We start from the raw sequence: 22,177 nt of genomic DNA, 5'->3' as shown, positions 1-22,177 counted from the left end.
ACAACGTGGTACTCACTCAAATATATTTTAAATGTCTTAAGTTATCATTACCCTTTCTATCTCTTGGCATGCTTTCATCTAACTTTTATCCTTCTAGAAACAAGCACCTAAAGACAGAGTTCAGGTCTGTGTCTTTTGTGGCAGAAGAAATTACTAAAATTAATAATTAGATATAGCCAGAGTTTAAATACCCCCTGAAGTATCTGTGTTGTCTATAGTTTCACTGCCCAATACTGAATTGATCCAGTGATCCCAACATTGAAGTAATATTAAAAAAGTAGGCTAAAGACAGCCAAAGTTTGCCAGATATTTGTAGATAACTCCAGTAAAATCCAGCAACATTTTTTTCCTATCTGCCAATGCAACACAGCAGTAAAAAACCCTAACTCAAAGACAAAAGTACATCATTAGTCACCAGACAAATCTTATTTTACAGTCACTATTACAATAACTTTTTTTAATAAAAAATTAGCTGAAAAATATTTACAAACACAAGTACCATATCACTGATAAAAATTCTAAGAGTTTCAGTAGTCTGTCATTCACAGAGGTTTTCTCTGTTATTGAGCCCATCACAGCTCCTGGATTTATCACATCAGATCCTAAATACTCTGGGCTGGCAGATCAAGCCCATCCATAGACTTGTCTGTTGAAGGCTGCATAGTGTTACAGTCTTTAAGAACAAACCAGAAATTTCTCTACAACTGGTCTCACATAGCGAGCTAAAGAAACCTGCTGGGAAACTCCTAAGTTCTCTCTCCTTGACCCTTTTGGAATGGTTGCCCAGCCTCTTCATTGTTTGTCCTTCCCTTTGGCATAATATAGACATACCACAGTTCTCTACGCATTTGAGAGAACAAGTTTTCATGCACGTATTGGCATGGAAAAAATCTTTCATGTCATAATCACATTGATAAAAGACACCCCAACATCGAAGGCATCTGAGATGGGATTTCTTTTCCCTGGATGATATTTCTAGTCATGCTGGTACAGTTTCTCATCTTCTTGAAGAGGCGAAGTTTGATCTTTTTCCTGCCACTCTCATTTCCCACCCATCTGCTCCTCCAGCTCTGGGAAAGGTGTCCTTCACTTATTTATACAAAGAGAAATGTACCACTTACTCTCAAACCCTCATCTCTCACTCCTCTGCAGTGCCACGTCTTTCTGGTTCCTAAAGATGGAATACCACAGCCAGAAAGCCTCAGTGAAAACAAAGCAGATTACCAGCTCAGGAGAGGTGGTGACAGCCTAGGGGTAGGAAGTGAAAGCATATTTTGGACTGTATTTTGCCCCACAGAAACATGTCCCTCTTCCATGAGAAACTGTGGAGGGAAGAAGAGCCTCACCCCCCCTGCTTCCAATATCCAGTTACTTTATGGGCACTCCTAGACATACAGCCAGTCTCTGTAAACTCAAACATCAAGAAACCCATCCCACAGGAGGGCACAGATTTGCAAGTCTACATGTCTCAATCACGCTGCTCACCAATCAGCTCCTAAAACAACACAGTTTGTAGCCTACTCTTCAAATGCAAGAAAAAATCTGGTAAGATTACCCTGCAACAAACATCATGCTATATACAGTGCAGCAGTTCATAAGCTTATTGGCAATGTCGCATACATCCATGTAGTAAGGGCAGAGCAGAGCCTGGAGAACACAAGCATTTGTCTCTTGTAAACCTGATATCCAAGTATGCATCAATGATGTGCTTAACATTTTTTGCAGACAACAAGTTGGGTGGGAGTGTAGATCTGCTGGAGGGTAGGAAGGCCCTACAGAGGGATTTGGACCAGCTGGATCAATGGGTTGAGGCTAACTGTATGACGCTCAACAAGGCCAAGTACTGGGTCCTGCACTTGGGTCACAACAACCCCAGGCAGCACTACAGGCTCGGGAAAGAGTGGCTGGAAAGCTGCCTGGGGTAGAGGGATCTGGGGGTGTTGATTGACAGCCAGCTGAACATGAGCCAGCAGTTTGCCCAGGTGGCCAAGAAGGCCCACAGCATCCTGTTTTGTACCAGAAATAGTGTGGCCAGCAGGACTGGGGAAGTGATTGTCCCCCTGTACTTGGCTGGTGAGGTCCCACCTCAAATCCTTTGTTGAGTTTTAAGCCCCTCACTACAAGAGAGACATTGAGGTGCTGGAGAGAGTTCAGAGAAGGGCAACGAAGCTGATTGAGGGGCCTGGAGCATAAGTCTGATGAGGAGCGGTTGAGGGAACTGGGGCTGTTTAGCCTGGAGAAAAGGAGGTGGGGGGATTTGACTTGATGGTCTTTCAAGGTCCCTTCCAATCCCTAACATTCTGTGATTCTGTGAGGCTGAGGGGAGACCTTATTGTTCTCTACAGCTACCTGAAAGGAGGTTGTAGCATGGAGGGTGTTGGTCACTTCTCCCAAGTATGAAGTGATAGAATGAGAGGAAAAGGCCTCAAGTTACACCAAGGGAGGTTTAGGTTGGATATTAGGAAATATTTCTTCACCAAAATGTTTTTCAATCATTGGAACAGGCTGTCCAGGGAAGTGGTGGAGTCACCATCCCTGGAGGTGTTTAAAAGACATGTAGATGTGGCACTTAGGGACATGATTTAGTAGTGGACTCAGTAGTGTTAGGTTAACAGACTTGGTGATCTTAAAGGTCTGTCCCAACCAAAATGATTCTATTCTATGATTCTGCATGCTCTTCCACTACTTGTTTCAGTTCTCACCTTGAGAAGCTAGGTTTTTATTACACCACACAGCAAGAGAAGTTCAAATGACCTTCCCAACACATCAGTTCCCTGTAACTTGCTGGCTGTCACCCAGCCCAAGTGGTTGTCTCCTGAGAAGTTCACACTGTTGCTGTTTCAGCACAGCAGGCTCTGCCATATCTAGCTGCTTCTTGTTCCAAGACCTCCTTGGAAAGTCCCATCAAGTAGTATCTTCACTGCACAAAAGTATCTCCCCTCCTCACTGCCCACTGGCTTGTCATCTACCCAGTATTTCAAGAAGATTGGTGCCTGGACAAGTGTTTGCACTGCCCTCAGCAAAACTCTCAGCAACCAACCTTTTATGAAAGGTCCCTTAAAAAATCCCGTAGACTGGAAAGCTACCTGTAAGCTGTGCTGGCATAGCCATCAAAAGCCCCTCTCACCACTTCTAATGTATGTCAATGAACGATGTGTTGCTTTCTTAGTGCTTCTCTCTTGTTCCAGAGAGAAGTACTTCCCCATATGCATACGTTCAGTGCCATTTTCCTGCCCATACATAGTGCTTTTTCTACCACTGTCTACCACCAGCTACAACACTCACTTAAGGAAATCGAAGGATTCTTAGATACACCACAGGTAACATGTCCAGCATACATACAAAATGTAGTCTTGTAAGCTACAGGATCACTTACTGGAGTAGGTACTGCCTGGCCTGATCACTACATAAAATTTAAAGAGCTGTACAGCTGTTGTAACAACACTTGCAGCAAGACTGTGATGAGGCAGTGTCCGATGCTCAAGGAGCAGTAAGGGAGAAAAATCCTTCTTCCTGGTGTCCACCTGTTTTCTAGATGCCTGAAAGGGTTGAAAATGAACTGGCAGAGGAGAGACAATCCTTTTCTCACAGTAACAGAGGCAGAGAACATGCTGTATGCTTTCTGACATAAGGAAGTGCTGCCTGTGTTTCCTAACACAAGAAGCAACTTCTGATTTGGAGCTCTTCCTGCTGTGACTCTTACCATTTCCAAGTTTCATATATCTGGCAGTGCCTAGAAAATAAATAAATCCCTTAAAAAACAAGAATCCAAGCAGCTCTATAATATATTAACAGATTGAGAAGATAGGCAGGTTTTGACCAAAACCCCACAGGAGAACACCTACAGGGCCTTTAGAAGTTCTGATGCAGATCAAATAAGTTGCTGAGCAATAGAGAAGCAGGACAAATTGTAAGTATAAAAAAAAAAAAAAAAAAAAACAACAGTAGGAAAGTGGTGCTGTAACACAGGATGCATACAAACTTCTGTCTCTTACTAAGAAAAAGAACTACCAAATATTTTTCATTTACACCTCAAGGGCTGAGATTCATGTAATGATCCACAGGGACACTCATCCTCACTAACAAGGAAGGTCTGGTTGAAGCAGTAAAGGTTGAGGGCTGCCTTGGTTGCAGCAACCATGAGATGGTGGAATTCAGGATTTCATGTGGCAGGAACAGAATAGCAAGCAGAATCGCAATGCTGGACTTCAGTAGGGCCAACTTTGACCTCTTCAAGCAATTGCTAGGGGAAATCCCATGGGCAAGGTTACTTCAAGGCAAAGGGGCCCAAGATAGTTAGTTGGTTAGCATTCAGGAACTGCTTCTATCAACCTCAGGATCAGCGCATCCCGACACATAGGAAGTCAAGGAAGGGGGCCAGGAGACCTCAGTGGTTAAGAAAGAACTGCTGGGTATGTTCAAGTGGAAGAGGAGGTCATGGAAGGAGGGGCTGGACACTTCGGAAGGGTATAAGGCTGTTGTCAGAGGAGGTAGGGAGGCAACTAGGAAAGCTGAGGCCTCCTTAGAATTAAAAACCTGGCGAGAGGGGTCAAGGACAACAGAAAGAGCTTCTTCAAATATACGGCAGATAAAACTAATACTAGAGGCAATGTAGGCCCACTGATGAATGAGGTGGGTGCCCTGGTGACAGAAGATACAGCAACGGCAGAGTTACTGAATGCCTTCTTTGTCTCTGCCTACTCTGCCGGAACCTGTCCTGAGGAGTCCCGCACCCCTGAGGCCCCAGAGGAAGTCAGGAAAATGGAGGAGTTTGCTTTAGTTGATGAGGACTGGGTTAGGGAGCAATTAAGCAATCTGGATACCCATAAGTCCATAGGTCCAGATGGGATGCAGCCACGGGTGCTGAGGGAGCTGGCTGAAGTCATTGCTAGGCCACTCTCCATCATCGTTCCCAAGTCATGAGAAACAGGAGAGGTGCCTGAGGACTGGAGGAAAGCAAATGTCACTCCAGTCTTCAAAAAGGACAAGAAGGAGGACCTGGGTAACTATAGACCAGTCAGCCTCACCTCCATCTCTGGAAAGGTGATGGAACAACTTATCCTTGGTGCCATCTCCGGGCATATCAAGGACAGGAGGGTTAGTAGGGACAGTCAACATGGCTTCATCAAGGGGAAGTCGTGCTTGACCAACCGATAGCCTTTTATGAGGACATAACCAGGTGGAGAGATAATGGCAAAACAGGGGATGTGGTCTAGCTTGATTTCATAAAGCATTTGACACCATCTCCCACAGCATCCTCACAGCTAAACTGAGGAAGTGTGGACTGGATGATCAGGCAGTGAGGTGGAATGTGAACTGGCTGAAGGAAAGAAGCCAGAGAGTTGTGGTCAATGGAGCAGAGTCCAGCTGGAGGCCTGTATCTAGTGGACTGCCTCAATGCTCAGTACTGGGACCAGTACTATTGAATATATTCATCAGTGATTTGGATGAGGGAATAGTGTGCACTGTCAGCAAGTTTGCTGATGACATGAAGCTGGGAGGAGTGGCTGACATACCAGAAGGCTGTGCTGCCATCCAAAGAGACCTGGACAGGCTGGAGAGTTGGGCATGGAAAAAATCAATGAAATATAAAAAGGGCAAGCGTAGAGTCTTGCATCTGGGCAGGAACAATCCCAGGTTCCAGTATAAGTTGACGAACAACCTCTTAGAGAGCAGTGTAGGGGAAAGGGACCTGGGGGTCCTGGTGGACAGCAGGGTGACCATGAGCCAGCACTGTGACTTTGTGGCCAAGAAAGCCAATGGCATCCTGGGGTGGATTAGAAGGGGGGTGGTCAGTGGGTCGAGACAGGTTCTCCTTCCCCTCTACTCTGCCCTGGTGAGACCACACCTGGAATATTGTCTCCAGTTCTGGGCCCCTCAGTTCAAGAAGGACAGGGAACTGCTGGAGAGAGTCCAGCGTAGGGTAACGAAGATGATTAAGGGAGTGGAGCATCTCCCTTATGAGCAAAGGCTGAGGGAGCTGGGTCTCTTTAGCTTGAAAAAGAGGAGACTGGGGGCAACCTCACTAACGTTTATAAATATATAAAGGGTGAGTGTCACAAGGATGGAGCCAGGCTCTTCTCAGTGACAACCAATGATAGGACAAGGGGCAATGGGTACAAACTGGAACATGGGAGGTTCCACTTATAAATATGAGAAGAAAATTCTTTCCAGTGAGGGTGACAGAACACTGGAACAGGCTGCCCAGGGAGGTCAAAGTCAAAGAAAGTTTTTCCCTCAAAGCCATTGGATGCATATATAATTATACGCTAGTAACACTGTATTTACCATTTGTAATGGCATTCTTTCAGTAGGGAGAATTTCTTGCTTTGCAAATTGTAAGCCTAAAAATTCAGTATACACAGACCAGAGGATAGACTAAATGCAACTGCAAAATACGTTAGAAGATATTTCATCTTGGGCTACAAAAAAAATACCGCTATCAATGAGATCAAAGAAAGCCTAAATAAATGTCATCCTTCATATGATATTATGTCTACAGAGTGGAGTCAAAATGTAGAGCTTTCTCACAGAGTATTTTTTTCACCTACTATACATACTTTTGTGGTATACCTACATATCTCAGAAAAGACAACTGGTCTATTTCATAGAGATCTCTCAGCACACTTGGAAGAGTATTGTTGTTTACTATTTTGCATTTACAGTCAATCCCAAAGACAGACATATGTGTCTAACACACAAGCATGCTGCAACTTACTCCTTTCATATGCCCAAACAAAAGAGAATTGCATTTCATATAGAGACAAAGCCATCTTCAGAAGACCATATTGCACAGCATTTCCTAAAGCTCTTTAAAGGACTTCAGATCTACGGGAAGATGTAATCATCCCAATCGTAAAGCAAATTCTACAGTTCATGGGTCTCTCATACTTTATACCAAGCTCCAGCAGGAGATGTTATGACTGTTTTCTCCAGTAGAATCACCTTACCTTGGAAGACAAGGAGAGGGGAAGGGCAGCCTTCCTTGGACTAGATAAACATGCACCTCTTAAGCTCAGTAAAGCTTTAGCTAATTACAAAGTTTTAAAGTGTACAGCTGCCTGTTTACAATTTGAATATGTTTTAAGATTATTAAAAACCAAGTTCCTTTGTAGCAGGCCAACATTTTTGCAGTTGCAAAAAGTAACAAACACACAAAACAGAGAAAATGAAACTGATCCATAGCCAGCTATAAATAGATTTATCTATGTGTGTGTAATTGTGTTTGAGATATTTAGACCCCTGCCTGAAAACAATACATTTGTCTTTAAACCTCCAAAGATGATTAATTTTGGAATGAGAACAATGGAAAAGATCAGCTTAAACCCATGTTGTGCAAGAACATTAACTCTAGCCATTAGAAATGTTCATGGACTTGGGAGCTTTCAGGAATCCTTTCACTAGATTTAGTGCTTCCAGATGCATAGATCTTCTCATGATCCTTTTTTACAGTTTCCTCTTCCACTAAGACTAAGAATTTCTACATCACTGAAGGTACATGGGGATTTATAAAACAGAGGAGAACACAGGCTCCACTCCAAAGAGTTAACATTTAACAAAACAAAATTGAACACAGGATTATAGCATCTACTTTATGTGTGTTTGATGCTACTAAATAAATGCATTCACACAAACTGAAAAAAACAAAATTAGAAAAAGCAGTGGTTTATCTTACTGCTTTTTCAGTTTCCACACCACCCACACAACAACAGAAGAAATCTCCAGGGCACAGAGCTGACCTAAAGCCTATCTCAGTAGCAAACACAGGACTGGACCACCACCCCTGAAGGAGGGAAGCACAGTTTAGCAGCTTGTGTGCACACTACCCATTCTTTCTGTAACAACAGTTTATAGGGATAAGGATTTGCAGCAAGAAGGTCCTGATGCACTGGCAATTTCTTACTTCAGCAGCAGTAGTTTGTAGCACTGGAACATGTTAAAACTTGCAGTCGCTGCATGTAAAGTGGCCTACTTTCTGCTTAACAGTCACCCCAGGATTTGGTGCCTCTAAGGCACATTTTGATTTTCTAACCAGTTATGGTTATCTTTCAGCTGCAGACTGCAACTTTATAAACTCACAGTTGGAAGGTCTAAAAGCAAATGAGTCAATGGAAAAACTGTGAGTTATCACAAGCAGGACGGACAAGGCATACAAAGGCCAAACTCAAAATGACAACTTCGGATACAGTTTAGGTACTAGTGGCAATGTCCACAAGGACAGTAAGATCTGGGAATTTTACAAAACCATTCAACTGAGCATTTAACATCTTTCATCTTTGGGAGGAAAACTAATCTCAAACAAAAGTAACAGGCTTCAGGACCTCTCCTAAAGTTGCTTCGAAAGTTTGACTACGGCATTTGAATGTTTGCAAATTACTTGTTGCTTCAACCTTTTGCAGTTCTTGAATGTAAAATCCCATGTGACCAGAAGTGGTGCCATGCTAATTTATAGCCTTTTATTTGTTGCTTAACCTCTCCCAAAGTCAAGATACAAAGACAGAAGTTTATTGCCTCACTCTTCCAGTGAGGAGGAAGCAGGTAAGACTGATTAAAAAGGGCTAATATTTGTAGTGTATTCTTACTGAGATTTATTATTCATATTCTGGTAGTATCAAGAAATACCAGCCAGAACCAGAGGTCCTCTTGCTAGACCTTAGGTTAAAACTACAAGGGCAGCAAAATCCACATGTCTACATCAAATCCACTGGATCAGTAGTACTGGCACTCACAAAGCCCATATTCAGCTGCTTTCTCCTGCTTAACTGAATCCCCCATATAGAGCGTCAGTCTCACTTCACTTCTGACATCTGCAATACACACATTTTAAATGGTGTGTGGTTTCCTTCACTGTCGTGGGTAATCCATGGTTACACAAGAGGAAAGAACATCCTGTCTCCTCTTCTTCTTGAAAGAAAAGAGACCATCTGATTTGTCACAGACACATGGATTTGCATCCATGAATCCCAAACAGAAAACATTACCTCTCTCTGTCCTGTGGTTAAACCCTTCCAGGCACTTCCTCCTAACAGATTAAAGCAGCAGATTAAATCTATGTGTTGATGTCCATAAAGCTCATTGCTTAGGCTATGAATTTTACCTATATATGATATAAAAGTGACATAAAAGAAACTGGTCAGTATATATCTGTGAGCTGTATATTACAACACCTATACTCCACTTGCACATCTAGCCTAAAAATTTGAATTAACACATTTTGGCTTACAGAATTTAATATTGTAGATCTTCATAGCTACACATATTAAGCAAGGCATTTATCTCCCCACCTCTCCTTTCCTCTTATTTTTTTAAGTGGTGATTCTTTTCTGAACTTATGCTGTCTCTCTCTCTCTGTATTAGAGGTGTCAGTTCATTGTTCAGTAGTATTTTAAAAAAATAAAATAAAATATTACTTCCTAATTTCTAGTTGAGAACACCACAAAAACATTGTCAGTGTACAATTATATTATTAATACTGTGTGCAGTTCAAACAAAAGGGAACATTTGAACAACAACTTCAAAAAAAGTCATCAAAGATGAACAAAGACAAAGAATTGCTTCTGTACAAGAAGAAAGTAAAAATCTTGTGGGGATAAGAGGCCAGTAAAATCAGGAGTTACCATAAAAAAGGTGAATAGTCCCTATTGGACATAATGCAGAACCTTAAGGGCATCAAATTGAACTGCAAAGTGTCAGGTTGTAAAGGTTAATTATTAGAGGCCTTTTACCACCTACCTAACAGAGTAAACTGAGGAATTCACTGCCCCAAAATGTTGTGGATAACAAAGGCATATTAAAATCCAAAAAGAAATTTGACAAATCCACTGGTTTAAAAAAAAAAAAAAGTAAAAAAGCCCCAAACCATACTACTTCTGGACCATGTGGTTCAGCCTCAGACTGCTGGAAAAGCCTATTGAGGAAGTATCACCCACTCCTCCCTGCCTTTTTTAACTTCTTCATGAGAGCTGGCCACTTTCAAGAACAGAGTAAATAGGCAGATGAATAATAGCCTATGCCAATACTGGAAACTATAAATGCATATTGAAAACTTTTACAGTCTCCTTAGCTGAACAAATGGCACTAGAAAAGATAAATCTCGAGGAGGATGGAAGACAGACAACCTTATACACTGGGTTATTAGATTCATTCAGCTTGTTTAGAAAAGGTTAATAATGCAGTTTCCAAAAAAGTTGGGCAAGACTGTTGGATAGAAGACACCCTGAACAGCCACTGAATTTATTATTTAGATATTTATATTGTTATTTTTTACATATTTATAGGAGTGAGCAGCAGAAAACTACCAAAAATTGTCTTTTGAAAATAAAGCAAGGCACATGCAGTCTGGTTCATATTTAAGTCAGATGCTTCAGAGCGCTGAGGTCAAGTTGGTTTTATTCACATATTTTCATAAAAATAAAAGAGTTGTGTACATATACAATACTGTACTTGTGAAGCATACTTTCAGAAAAACAGCCACAACATACAAAAGTCAGAACAGTTAATTTTTTCTGTCACTGTTCTTTTCTGGTTTATTACTGCTAGACTCCATACAGGATTAAATTCCGTCATCTGCAAGACTGTATTAGTTGGTTTTTTCAAGCATCTGGAATGCACACTTATTTGTTGCAACACCTGCAGAAGTTAAGTCTTATTAACTAGCTACGGTCATTGAATTATTGAGTGTCATAACATTAAGCAGCAGTTTAAACAGCTTTGTAAATGCCATCATGCCAATTAACATCGGAACCTGGTAATGACAGCATTGTAACAATACCATGTGCTTGTTTTACTACCCAAAATTTCTGAATAAGGAGACGTCAGTGCAGAACAGATTACCTCTGTGCTCTGTCCCATGAACTAAGCATGTCCAGAAGCCAGAAAGAATTAGGGCTTCCTTATACACATCCAGCAACTCTCACCTTCTATGAGGAAGTACAGCAAGCACAAACATGTTTCCAGAATTATGCTATTTCACAAGGCCTTTAATTTCATTTCACTCCTTCCCACTCCACAAAATCTTTGGTTTCTCTATTTCCCTCTGTATTTGACTGATCTGGACAACTATGAAAGACACCCTAGTCATTCCAAACAGCTCAGGGCACATGAGCTAATTCTGAAGTTGCTCCATGTGTCAAATTAAAATTATAATTATTCTTTTGTGTAATACACTTTAAAAAAAGGTTTGTCTTCATTCAGAGATCATTCTCGATGAGCTATAAAAATATGAAGAATCAAGCTTGATTTAACACCTTTCTTTCATATTGAACTTTATTACTGCATCTGGCAGCTGAGACACTTTTCCCTTATTTGTAGTTTGACCCCATCATGATCAGACAAACTAGTGATCTTGAACAAATTCTGACAGGCAAGACATAACCTCCAGACATACAGTATATTACAATATTGCTCCCTGAGGCAAAGAAGGAAAAAAGCTATACGCTCTTACATACTGCCAAAACGTTAGCAAAAAAATGTTCACGTGGACCTTAAAATCTCGTTAGTTTGAGTAGAACCAGGTTAATGTTAAGAAGAATCACCCCTCAATACAATTACCTAATTTCTCTTACTTTCTTCTGCATGATTCTCTTGTTTACAAGACTCTCGTTTAAATTTTGTGTTACTTGAGTGGATATCATGCAACTTTTCATGAAACACCAAATTTTCCTAAATTGGAAAAAAGAGGAACATTTACAAAAAAAATATTTTTTTTTTTAATTCTAAATGCTCATTTAGAACTCAGCTTATGTATAACTACAGGAGACACATCCAAATCATAGTAGCATATCCTATTATTTATGCCTATTTTAGGGTGTTCCAGGTTAAGAGGATTTCAGACAATTTCAGTGTCACCATATGTTGGATCACTACATAGGATAAAGAAAAAAAAAAGCAATAGTGCCCAAAAACAGAAATTACTTTTGGATTTGGTCTCCTAATACAGAGCAAAAAGACTGTCTTCACAGGAGTTAAATAGAGGTATGAAAAATATAATGAAGTTAAACTCTTACATTTATAGAAATCATAATGCACTGAAAGGAGGATCTGACAGTTCTTATAGGAGAGTCATGATAAAATTTAGCCCCCTGGCAAGATGCTTATATAACCCAATTAAATTCTACCTGTCCTAACCACTTGTTCCTATTTTACAAATACTCATTTTAAAGGCACAAACTAATTATAGAACTCAGTTTAAGGTTATCACTTGTCTGGAAAGGATGCAAAATTTTCCTTAGAGGAAAGATAAGATGGGAACTGAAATTACCTTCTGTCAGGAGAGTCTGTCTCTATTTCTGGTGCCGAGATAACGATACTCAGCCTTTACAAAGGGACAATAGTTCGGAGCTGAAAAAACAATAGTCAGGGCATCAAACATATTTTGCACAATAAACACAATTATCTTTTATATTGTAAGCCAGGGGGACTACTTCTACGGCTTAACCAACAGAAAGAAACAATAGCAAAAAAATAATTGGAAAGTCCAATATATATTTTCGCAGCACCAGATCACAAAAAATAAGGCAGTTCATTACAGTGGATTCAGTACAGACAGACACTGTGGTCCGTGCAGCACGTACATTGGGAACTATTCGAGGCTCACAGCACACACCAATCAAATACCATGTTAGAGGGATGAATATAGGTTTTGTTTAACTGTGAACTCCAGTTGCAGGATGGTAGGAGTATACCTCAAAGACTGATAAACAAATGTTAGTCTCATTTCCGTAACAATTAAGCTTGTCTAATTATTTTGTTTATTTCCACCTTGTGGATTGCATTATGTACGAGCAATCAGGAATCAGCTTGCTTCCTGTGTATTAATTAATTTTCAGGAAATACTATGAACAAATTGCTGTATCAGAAACATAGAGTAAACCTTAGCTGCCATGTTTTATTCATCACCCTTGCCTAGCACTTCCACCTGTGTCTGCAGGAAAGCACCAGTCATGGTCTATCACACAGATTGTAAGTCAGGAATATTTCCCCAAATGACAGAATTCCTTCATTTCTGCCAGCATAACAAGGGGATAAATTCCTCCCCAGATTAGAAGACATAGTTGCCATTAGTCTTACTGGGAGAACCTCAGTCACACTCTCTTCCCTCGCTACCACTGGGCTTCATTTACAGAAACTTGTTATCAGAAGGTTGCTGACAAAACAAAGGGCAATAGCATAGGCAGATACAGGGCGGCTCTAGAAACTGAGTAGCTCCTCTGTTAGGCATGATGCAGAATGAGCTGCCCAATAGCAACAAATAACCTGGGAAAGGATATTAAAATTACTAGAGAGCAACCTTCTGATTCTCTGCTGTTCTTCAGGAACTAACAATGACTTTTCATAAATTAGACTGTCTTTGCTCTTCTCAAAGTCACAGCAGCACTCCCAAGCTGTTCTTGTTGTCAGACCAGAGTGGGGCCTGCTTTTGATATACCTTCCCAACTCCCAACCCTGCCTCTGGCTCACCCCAAATATTGCTAGATGGGTTCCCCCTATGAACTGCCTTACTAGGGCCTCTAACAGTTTGACACTGGCTCCTTCATGCTGCCCTGAGCCTTCCAATCAGCACATACAAGCCCAGAGGAATATACTTTGTTTCCATACTTTTTAGCAACGACGTCCCTGAACAGATGGTCAAAACCAATTCACCTACATCAAACAGACTGGCAAACTTTATCACTGACACTACATTGCCACTGGTGGCAGACAGGTCAAGAACTGACACATCCATTAACTATTCACTCCTATGATCAGGTATATTGGGAAGCAGTGTAGAGAAGCCCACACTAGCATACTTCTTTACATATAGATAACCAAAACCTTTCAATAGCCTCAGCATTCTGGTCAGCATCTTTGAAATATCCTAAAGTAATTCCAATTACTCAACATAAATTAGCAGAGAAGCACCTCGTATTAAATCACACAACTAGTTTTCATAGTAGTGATTGATACTTTGGTGAACATGGATACATCAAAAAGCAGCATTCAATGCTCACATTAGAAGTAGCATAAAAATACACAGAAAATAATCCGTAGCTTGTGTGTATCCTATTTACAACAGCTATCTGCTGTTTTCTGGAAAAAGCAGCATTAACTGTAATATGTGAAATGCTCTTAACCCTGCTAACAGTCTCTTTATTGCAAGTGCTCCAACTTAGATGGAAGACAGCTTGCACTTAATAGCAAGACAAAGCTCTTATTAAAGTAATTGTCTCCTTTCTGATCTCAAGTAGTGCTCTGCTCATTTCCCTGCCAGGATCCAGTGTTAAATAGGGTGCTGGTTATTTTCACTTATTAGCAGAGCTGGGTTCTGAATATTTTACAAAGAATTCTTGTAAGCTCAAATTGCTTCTTACTTATAAGTGCACATTTTTTGACACTCCTACAAATGTAGCCTCATGAAAGCCAGCAACAGGATACGAAGGAGGAATTAATCCTGTTTTCCCACAGAAGCACTCTGCTGTATCTGAATAAAAAAAAAAAATATGAATCAGCTAACAGCTTAGTATCAAAACTATCTCAAGTGAGGATGAGAAAAAGTATTTCATATTAAGACAAACTGAATGCAAAGACTATCCAAAAGCTGCTTAGTGAACAACTGATGCCTGAACTTCTCAGTCAGTGATAAAAGGTCACAAAAAATATCTCCACTACAAAATAAGTTTAGTCAACCAGGCTACTCCAAAACCCATTTCCTCTAAGAGAGTAAGGCTTGGTACAGTCCAAGCTCCTGTATGATTCAGAGCATACCTAAAAGAACTGCAAGCGCTAGCAGCAGTCTGGGTTTGGGTCCACATCACCAGTATCTTCACATTTTCAGATACGAACACTTGAAACCACTGCAGCACAAAGAAAGTCGAGGCTTTTCAAAAATAACACAGAAATGAGCAACAATGTGGAAATTCACACATTCTGGAAAGATGCAAAATAGAGCTGTGGTTTTCTGACTGATTTTTTCATGGGAGTTTGAACAGTCCTTCAGGTCAGCATACAGAGCTACTGCCTCTCACAATTCCCCTTTCCTGAATTGCCAGGCATCCCAAGGCTGCCTTGTATTTCCCTACCAGTCCAGTGCCTTCAAAATCTATTTAGAGGTTCTAGGTAAATGAAAAGTGACTGTTCCCAAATCAATTTTCCATTTTCAGTCTCTCATCAACATCTCTTCTCTGGGAAAATATAACAAAGCTGCACTTGAACGCTAATTTTCCCTGTTATAGTGGTCAAAAGAGTCAGAGCTAAACCAGTGGGTTTTTTTCATTCTGCAGCTTTCATTTAACCAACCTAAAGTAGAAATCTAAATAAGAAAAAAAAAAATTATATTCGTAATTCAGTAAAAAGCTTATTCCAAAATACGTTCTTTATTCATGGTCACACATATTACTTAAAACACATTCACTTATTGCTACTGTTATTGCAAAGATGAGTTTATGCTGTTCCAGCTAGAGCAATCACAGCCCAGATGTATTGAGCAAAATGGCAGTAAAAGGACTCTGTTAACATTTTTGCTAATTCTGACTACTATTCTGTCATGTTTACTTTTTCACATATATTAATTCAAGGATTAAACTCTGCTCCCATCAATGCTCATAAAAGGCAAACCTTTGGTGTGTGAGTGAGATAAAATCAAGCAGCATATAACTTAAACTGTGAAAAAACTGCACTTATCTACTGAAGCCCAGTCACCAGCTTGCATATTCCAACCAGAAAAAGCAAGCACAATACTGTACCTTTTCAGCTGGTCAGTCACAAAGCAGAGGTAGGAAATATGAGTTGCTCACAGCAAATAACACAGAATCATAGAATGGGTTGCACTGGAAGAGACCTTAAAAGATCAGTCCAAATCCCCTGCCACTGGCAGGTACATCTTTCCCTAGAACAGGTTGCCCAAAATGCTATCCAACCTGAGCTTGAATAATTCTAGGGATGGGGCATCCAGCTCTTTAGGCAACCTGTTCCAGTGCCTCACCACCCTCATTGTAAAAAATGTTTTCCTTATGTCCAATCTAAATCTACCATCTTTCAGTTTCAGGAAGTCTTTCTCCATCTTTCCTGTAAGTTGCCTCTTTTACATATTGAAAGGCCACAATAAGGTCTCCCCAGAGCTTTGTCTTCTCCAGGCTGAAAAACCCCAACTCTCTCAGCCTGTCTTTTCAGTAGAGGTGCTCCAGCCCTCTGATCACGTTCAGGGCCCACATCTGGACTTGCTCCAACCGGTCCATGTTCTTCTTAATTTGGGGCCCCCAGAGCTGGATGCAGTACTCCAGGTGGGGTCTCACAAGAGCAGAGTAAGAAGGGGAGAATCACTTTCCCTTGACCTGCTGGTCATGCTTCTTTTGATGCAGCACAAGACACGGCTGGCCTTCTGGGCTGTGAGTGCACATTGCCAGATCAATAATTTTTCATCTATGAATATCCCCGAGTCTTTCTCTCCAGGGCTGCTCTCAATTCATTCACCACCCAACCTGTACTGATACTGATGATTGTCCTGACCCAGGTGCAGGACCTTGCACCTAGCCTTGTTGAACTTCACAAGTATCACATTGGCCCTCTTCTCCAGCCTACAATGGTCCCTCTAGATGGCATCCCTTCTCTCTAGCATTTCAACTGCAACACTCAGCTTAGTGTTATCTACAAACTTGCTGAGGGTGCACTCAACCACACTGCCTGGGTTATTAATAAAGATATTGAACTGTACTGGATCTAATAAAGACCCCCTAAGGGATATCACACTTTACTGGTCTCCATTTGGTCATTGAGCCATTGAATCAGTGACTACATCTGCCATTTCCCTCAGGACCCTGAGACGCATCTCATGGGGTCCTATAGACTTGTATATGCTCAGTTTCCTCAGATAGTCTTGATCTTCCTTCACAGTAAGTGGGACTTCATTTCCCTAGTACCCACCTTGACATGCAGGGACTCAAGAGCCATGGAAAGAGCAATTGCCAGTGAAAACTCAGGAAGAGTAGTTGTTGAGTACCTCAGCCTTCTTCATGTCAGTTGTCATGAGATCTCCTGTCTCTTTTATCAGGGGGGTGGGGGGAGGAGTGGAGAGTTCACTATTTGTCTTCATATTTTAACACACCTGTAGAAACCCTTGTTATTCTTTACATCCTTTGCCCAATTTAGCTCCAGCTCTGGCTTAGCTCTCCTGATCCTATCTCTATATGCCCTGGATGCACATTCCTGTGTCTACTACTCAGCCATGCTGGTGTCCTGCCTTTCTTGAGTGATTACTTGCACATGGGACTCAAGCGCTCTTGTGCTCCAAGAAAAAAATTGTTAAATAGAATGATGGAATCATTCTGTTTGGAAGAGACGCTCAAGAGCCCAACTGTTAACCTAACACTGTCACTAAACCAGGTCCCTAAGAACCTCATCTATGTATCTTTTAAACACCTCCACGGATGGTGACTCAGCCACTTCCCTGGGCAACCTGCCATCCCTTTCCATAAAAAATTTTTTCCTAATATCCAATCTAAACCTCCCCTGGTGCAACTTGAGGCCATTTCCTCTTGTTCTATCACTCACTGTCTGGGAGAAAAGACCAACCTCCTTTCAGGTAGTTATAGACAGCAATAAGGTGTCCCCTCAGCCTCCTTTTCTCCAGGCTAAACAGCCCCAGCTCCCTCAGCTGCTCCTCATCAGACTTGTGCTCCAGGCCCCTCACCAGCTTTGTTGCCCTTCTCTGAACTCTCTCCAGTACCTCAATATCCTTCTTATGATGAGGGGCCCAAAACTGAACATAGTATCTCAGGTGCAGCCTCACCAGTGCAGAGTACAGGGGGACAATCACTTCTCTAGTCCTGCTGGTCACAGTATTCCTGATACAAGCCAGGATGCTGTTGGCCTTATTGGCCACCTGGGCACACTGCTGGCCCATGTTCAGCTGGCTGTTGACCAGCATCCCCAGGTCCTTTCCTACCAGCCAGCTTTCCAGCCACTCTTCTCTGGGCCTGTAGCACTGCCTGGGGTTGTTGTGACCCAAGTGCAGGACCCAACACTTGGCGTTGTTCAACCTCCTACAATTGGCCGCAGCCCAACAATCCAGCTGGTCCACATCCCTCTGTGTGGCCTTCCTGCCCTCAAGCAGATCAACACTGCTGCACAACTTGGTGTTGTCTGCACCCACTTACTGAAGGTGCACTCAATCCCCTAGTCCGGATCACTGACAAAGATATTAAAAAGAACTAGAATAGAATAGAAATAGGTGCTAGATCTCTTTTTCTTTATCCCTGATGGCAGTTTCTCAGGGGGTTCCAGGCACTAGTTCATTAAACAACTGAAAGTTCACTTTCCTAAGGTCTGGACTGTACCTTTCACCTGGCCCATATTTCTCAAGATCATGAATTCCACCAGAGCATGATCACTGCAGCTCTGGCTCCTATCAGCCTAGACCCATTCAGTAAGTTTCTCCACACTGGTGAGCACCAGATCCAGTAATGCATCTCATCTGGTTGGGCTTTCTATCACCTGGATTAGGCTGTTAATGCAAGTAATCATATAGCAGAAGAAACAGTTCTACAGCTTTTACAGCAATCATGAAGAAAGCTTCCAAGAACAAAAGCTGGTTTGTTTCCCTCTCGTACCAGCTGCTTTAATCAAATACTAAAAAGTCCCTACAACTTTTCTTATTATATTAACTATGCTACTGTGTAGACACAGGATATTTTTGAAGCAGCTGGGTAAAACTTTAAGGTCTTACTTTGAGGCCCAAACATAATTAAGATTTCAGCTTTAATTCCTACTGCATCATGTACAAGAAGGAAAGAAAAGTACACTCAGATGTGTGCTTCACCAGCAGCATCTTCTAATGGTTTACAAGGATTGCAAGAGCTAACTGGAAAATATTTTTCCTGAGCTGTTGTTACACCTCAAAATTAAATGCCTTTTAGTCTCACCTATTTCCCAAGTCTTCCTTGCTTGTCACCTACCACTTGTTGATATTCTGAAAGCACCTGCACTACAGAGAATGGAAAATCTTGTCCAGTGAATTAAGGTATTTAAAGCAATGTGTTTTCTTTCAAACTGGTAGGAGCTCTGTCAAGTGCAGGACCCATGTATAAAGCAAGCCCTGAAGACCTCTGCAACCTGAAAAAGTTGCAAGGAGTAAATAGATTCCAGCAGTGAGGGAGAGGAAGCCACAGAAGTCATTCCTCACTTCAGACAGACAAACTGTGGATATCAGGTTTCACTACACTGGTTGGGGTTTTTTTGCTGTTGGTGTTCCTGTTGTTTTTTTCTCCCAACAACAAAACTGTTAAGACAATGTACATCTTGAAAGAAGTATTCCTGCAGTATTTTGAATTGAATATTAAATTTCTTTAAAACAATTTGCATCTTGAGTATTCCCAAGGTATTTTGAAGTAGGTATTAAGATCCAGAAAACATATCTTTCTCTACTTCATTTTTACCTTTTCAAATCACTGACATCTTGAAGGTGGAAATGAGATGCATATTGTGTTGAAAGTCACATTCAGTTTGTGATTCCTTGAATAAGTTGTATGTTGTGGCTTTTGCTGTTTTAACAGCAGCAATGTTCAGACACACACATATGCAGCAACTAGGAAAAAGTACAAAAGAAAACAGAATATATTTTTCTTACAGACTGAGAAGGATTTTTTCAGATAATGAAGCAGTGTAGCCTGAAATACAAGTCTTCGATTAGTTTTCATTACTTACTGCTACAACTTTCAACTTCAGAATTACGACGCATTTCTTTACTATGCTTTCTACTATAAGATGGGTCTGCAGCTAACCTAAAGGTAGCACTTCCGCATTACTTTTTCCGTTTATCTGGAATAATTTATTTAGCACCACATATACTCATGATTCTCTGTCAAACAAACAGGCCCTCTGCTTAGAAGATCAGACAGCTCAAGGACCTCATCTTGTGAGCTGCCCCATACTTGAATATCTCAATGCAAACATTAAACTTCCTAAGAAGAGCAGACTGACAGCTCCAGAACTTCATTGTCCAGCAACAAGCAGGTAGGTAGTAAGTGACCATCACTAATGGTCACAATAAATCTCCTGCTACCCCAGTGGGTCAGATAGCATCTGACAGTATTGAGGCAGATGCTTTTCCCATTTGCAGAAGTCACAGCCCAGCAGCCCATACACCACATAGTTCAGCAATGAATCTCGGATAGTTAGCTAGGTGTAGTGTAACTTTAGGAAAAAAGAGACAGAATATGGTCTTTTTTACTCTAAGCCACAGTCTCCCAAGACAATAGGACTTCTTAAGAGATAGTCTCTGCTCATTTGAGAGTTACTAACCCCTAATAATACGGCAAAATAACAGTCAAACTTGACTCTTATCTGATTCTAGAATAATTCATAATCCTGCTTTAGACTACAAGATTTGTTTTTACTTTCTGATTTTCTCTCAAAATCAAAACTGCTTTCACACAGCAGCTTTCTATAGCTTGCTGCTTTTTTTTTTTCCGATCTCTATAGCCCAAGACCTTTGCATACAATCATCACTACTTAGCAGATAGAGTAAGTCAAATTATTTCTTCTCTCAGTTAATTGCAGTGTTTGGCCATGAAATACACAGGAAGGATTCCTGCTTCATTTAAGGTTTTGAGGCATGCATGGCACCACCAGTAGCTTAAATCAAAACATATGGAAGGAGAAGCCCACTTCTCATGGGGAAAGGAAAAAAAAAAGACCAGTGAGATTCAGAATACCTTTGACAACATGTGGCATTCAGTCACTAATTTTACATGTTAATGCTCCTCCTGACTGAAATGCAGCCCTCCATCTAAAGAGTGATTTCAGAAAACTTGATCAATATTAAGCAACTGTCAGCATCATTCAGTAGGGGGTTTTATAATACTGTGCATATATCCAAAGCATTTCTGAAAGAAAGACTACTTTGTTATATAATCACAGTTAAGAAGAAAAATACAGTTAAGTGGTTGTTAAGTCTACTTCTAGTTACTACTCAGAATTTTTTTTTATGGTACTTTCCCCCTGAATGTTCTGAATACAGTTCTAGAAATTTAATGACACACTGCAATAATCCAGTACTGGTCTGAATAATGAGACAGCAACAGCACAATTTCTACAGGAAAGTGCTATGTAACCAGCTATGTTTTATGTGCGTGCAGTGACAATTTATTGGATATCAAGGCAAGTTTTTACACAGTCCACCTCCAAAACATGAAACAAAGATAATTTTGATACCACTTGCATTGGTAATTCTCGGAAAGACCCTCCATAAGATATCAGATTCATATAAACATAAGTGTACACGACAAATTCTCAAGGACAATAAATGTATGATGCACAAGAGCACCAGCAAGATTTTTTTCTGAACTATCACACAGCAGCTCTTAAGATTGTATCATGCATTAATTAAAAGCTAAAACTCTGGAAGAGGATATCTAACTACATCAACCATGCTGAACTGATGCATGTTGTTCTGCGAACAATAAATTTTGTGCATCATAGAAGAAGCCAGTTAAAAGCTGAATCACTTATTTTTACAAGTCTTTATATTAGCATTCACATTTCGTTACGATGAAGTGAAAAGCCTTCACACGGCAGGCCCCTGTTGAAACACCAGAGGCTGAATTTAACAATAGCCTGACGCTGCCCTCAAGTGGTCCGACCTAGGAAGCACATTTAGGAAAATTTGCTCAGAAATTCAATCTGCCTTTTGAATAGATTATTCTCTAATTGAAAAGACAGAAGGCCAGTTTGTAACAAAGAGACAGCGATATTTCACTCTGGATACCTGGGTGTGGCATTTTTCGTTCTACCCACTTGCCAAACTACACATTATTTCAATTATAGAGTACGCACTAGAATCAGGATGTCTTTCATTGGGAACCAATGTGTTTTTCACTACCACAAGAATTTTATATTTTAATATGTCCTAGTGTGGCCAGACAGGCCATAAGGAATTTTTAGAAGTGCTCAGAGAGTTCCAACTCAAGCCTGTGTAAATGACAAAGGCAAAATTTTGTTAAGAGCTTTTGAAAAGTGCTTCAATAAAACATACATAAAATTATACTTATTGTAATCTTCTAACATCTTGACTGGAAGTCAAGTTCAGTAAGCTATATTTGTTTAATCTCCTGTCTCTCAGTCCTGATTTCCCATCATCCTCTTATCTGTCTTGAAATTCACCTTCTTTTTCATTACACTACCTAATTCTTAGATTCGTGATTATTCC

General features: G+C 40.8%; 1 protein-coding gene and 1 long non-coding RNA gene across 2 annotated transcripts in view; one reads left to right on the top strand and one right to left on the bottom strand.

Annotated features, from left to right (window-relative positions):
- Positions 1–13,350, bottom strand: part of LOC139826526 (uncharacterized) — a 72,271-nt gene extending 58,921 nt beyond the window's left edge. Inside the window, exon 1 of the long non-coding RNA XR_011736645.1 lies at positions 12,260–13,350. This is a non-coding gene — a long non-coding RNA (uncharacterized lncRNA). The remainder of the gene's footprint in view (positions 1–12,259) is intronic.
- The window catches only part of CDC42SE2 (CDC42 small effector 2), a 269,695-nt gene that overhangs the window by 86,295 nt on the left and 161,223 nt on the right, over positions 1–22,177 (top strand). The gene's annotated exons all lie outside the window — the stretch shown is intronic.

The sequence above is a fragment of the Patagioenas fasciata genome, chromosome Z (genome assembly GCF_037038585.1).
Source record: "Patagioenas fasciata isolate bPatFas1 chromosome Z, bPatFas1.hap1, whole genome shotgun sequence".
Classification (NCBI taxonomy): domain Eukaryota; kingdom Metazoa; phylum Chordata; class Aves; order Columbiformes; family Columbidae; genus Patagioenas; species Patagioenas fasciata.
Note: the sequence above shows the minus strand (reverse complement) of the source record. Positions and strands in the feature narration are given on the sequence as shown.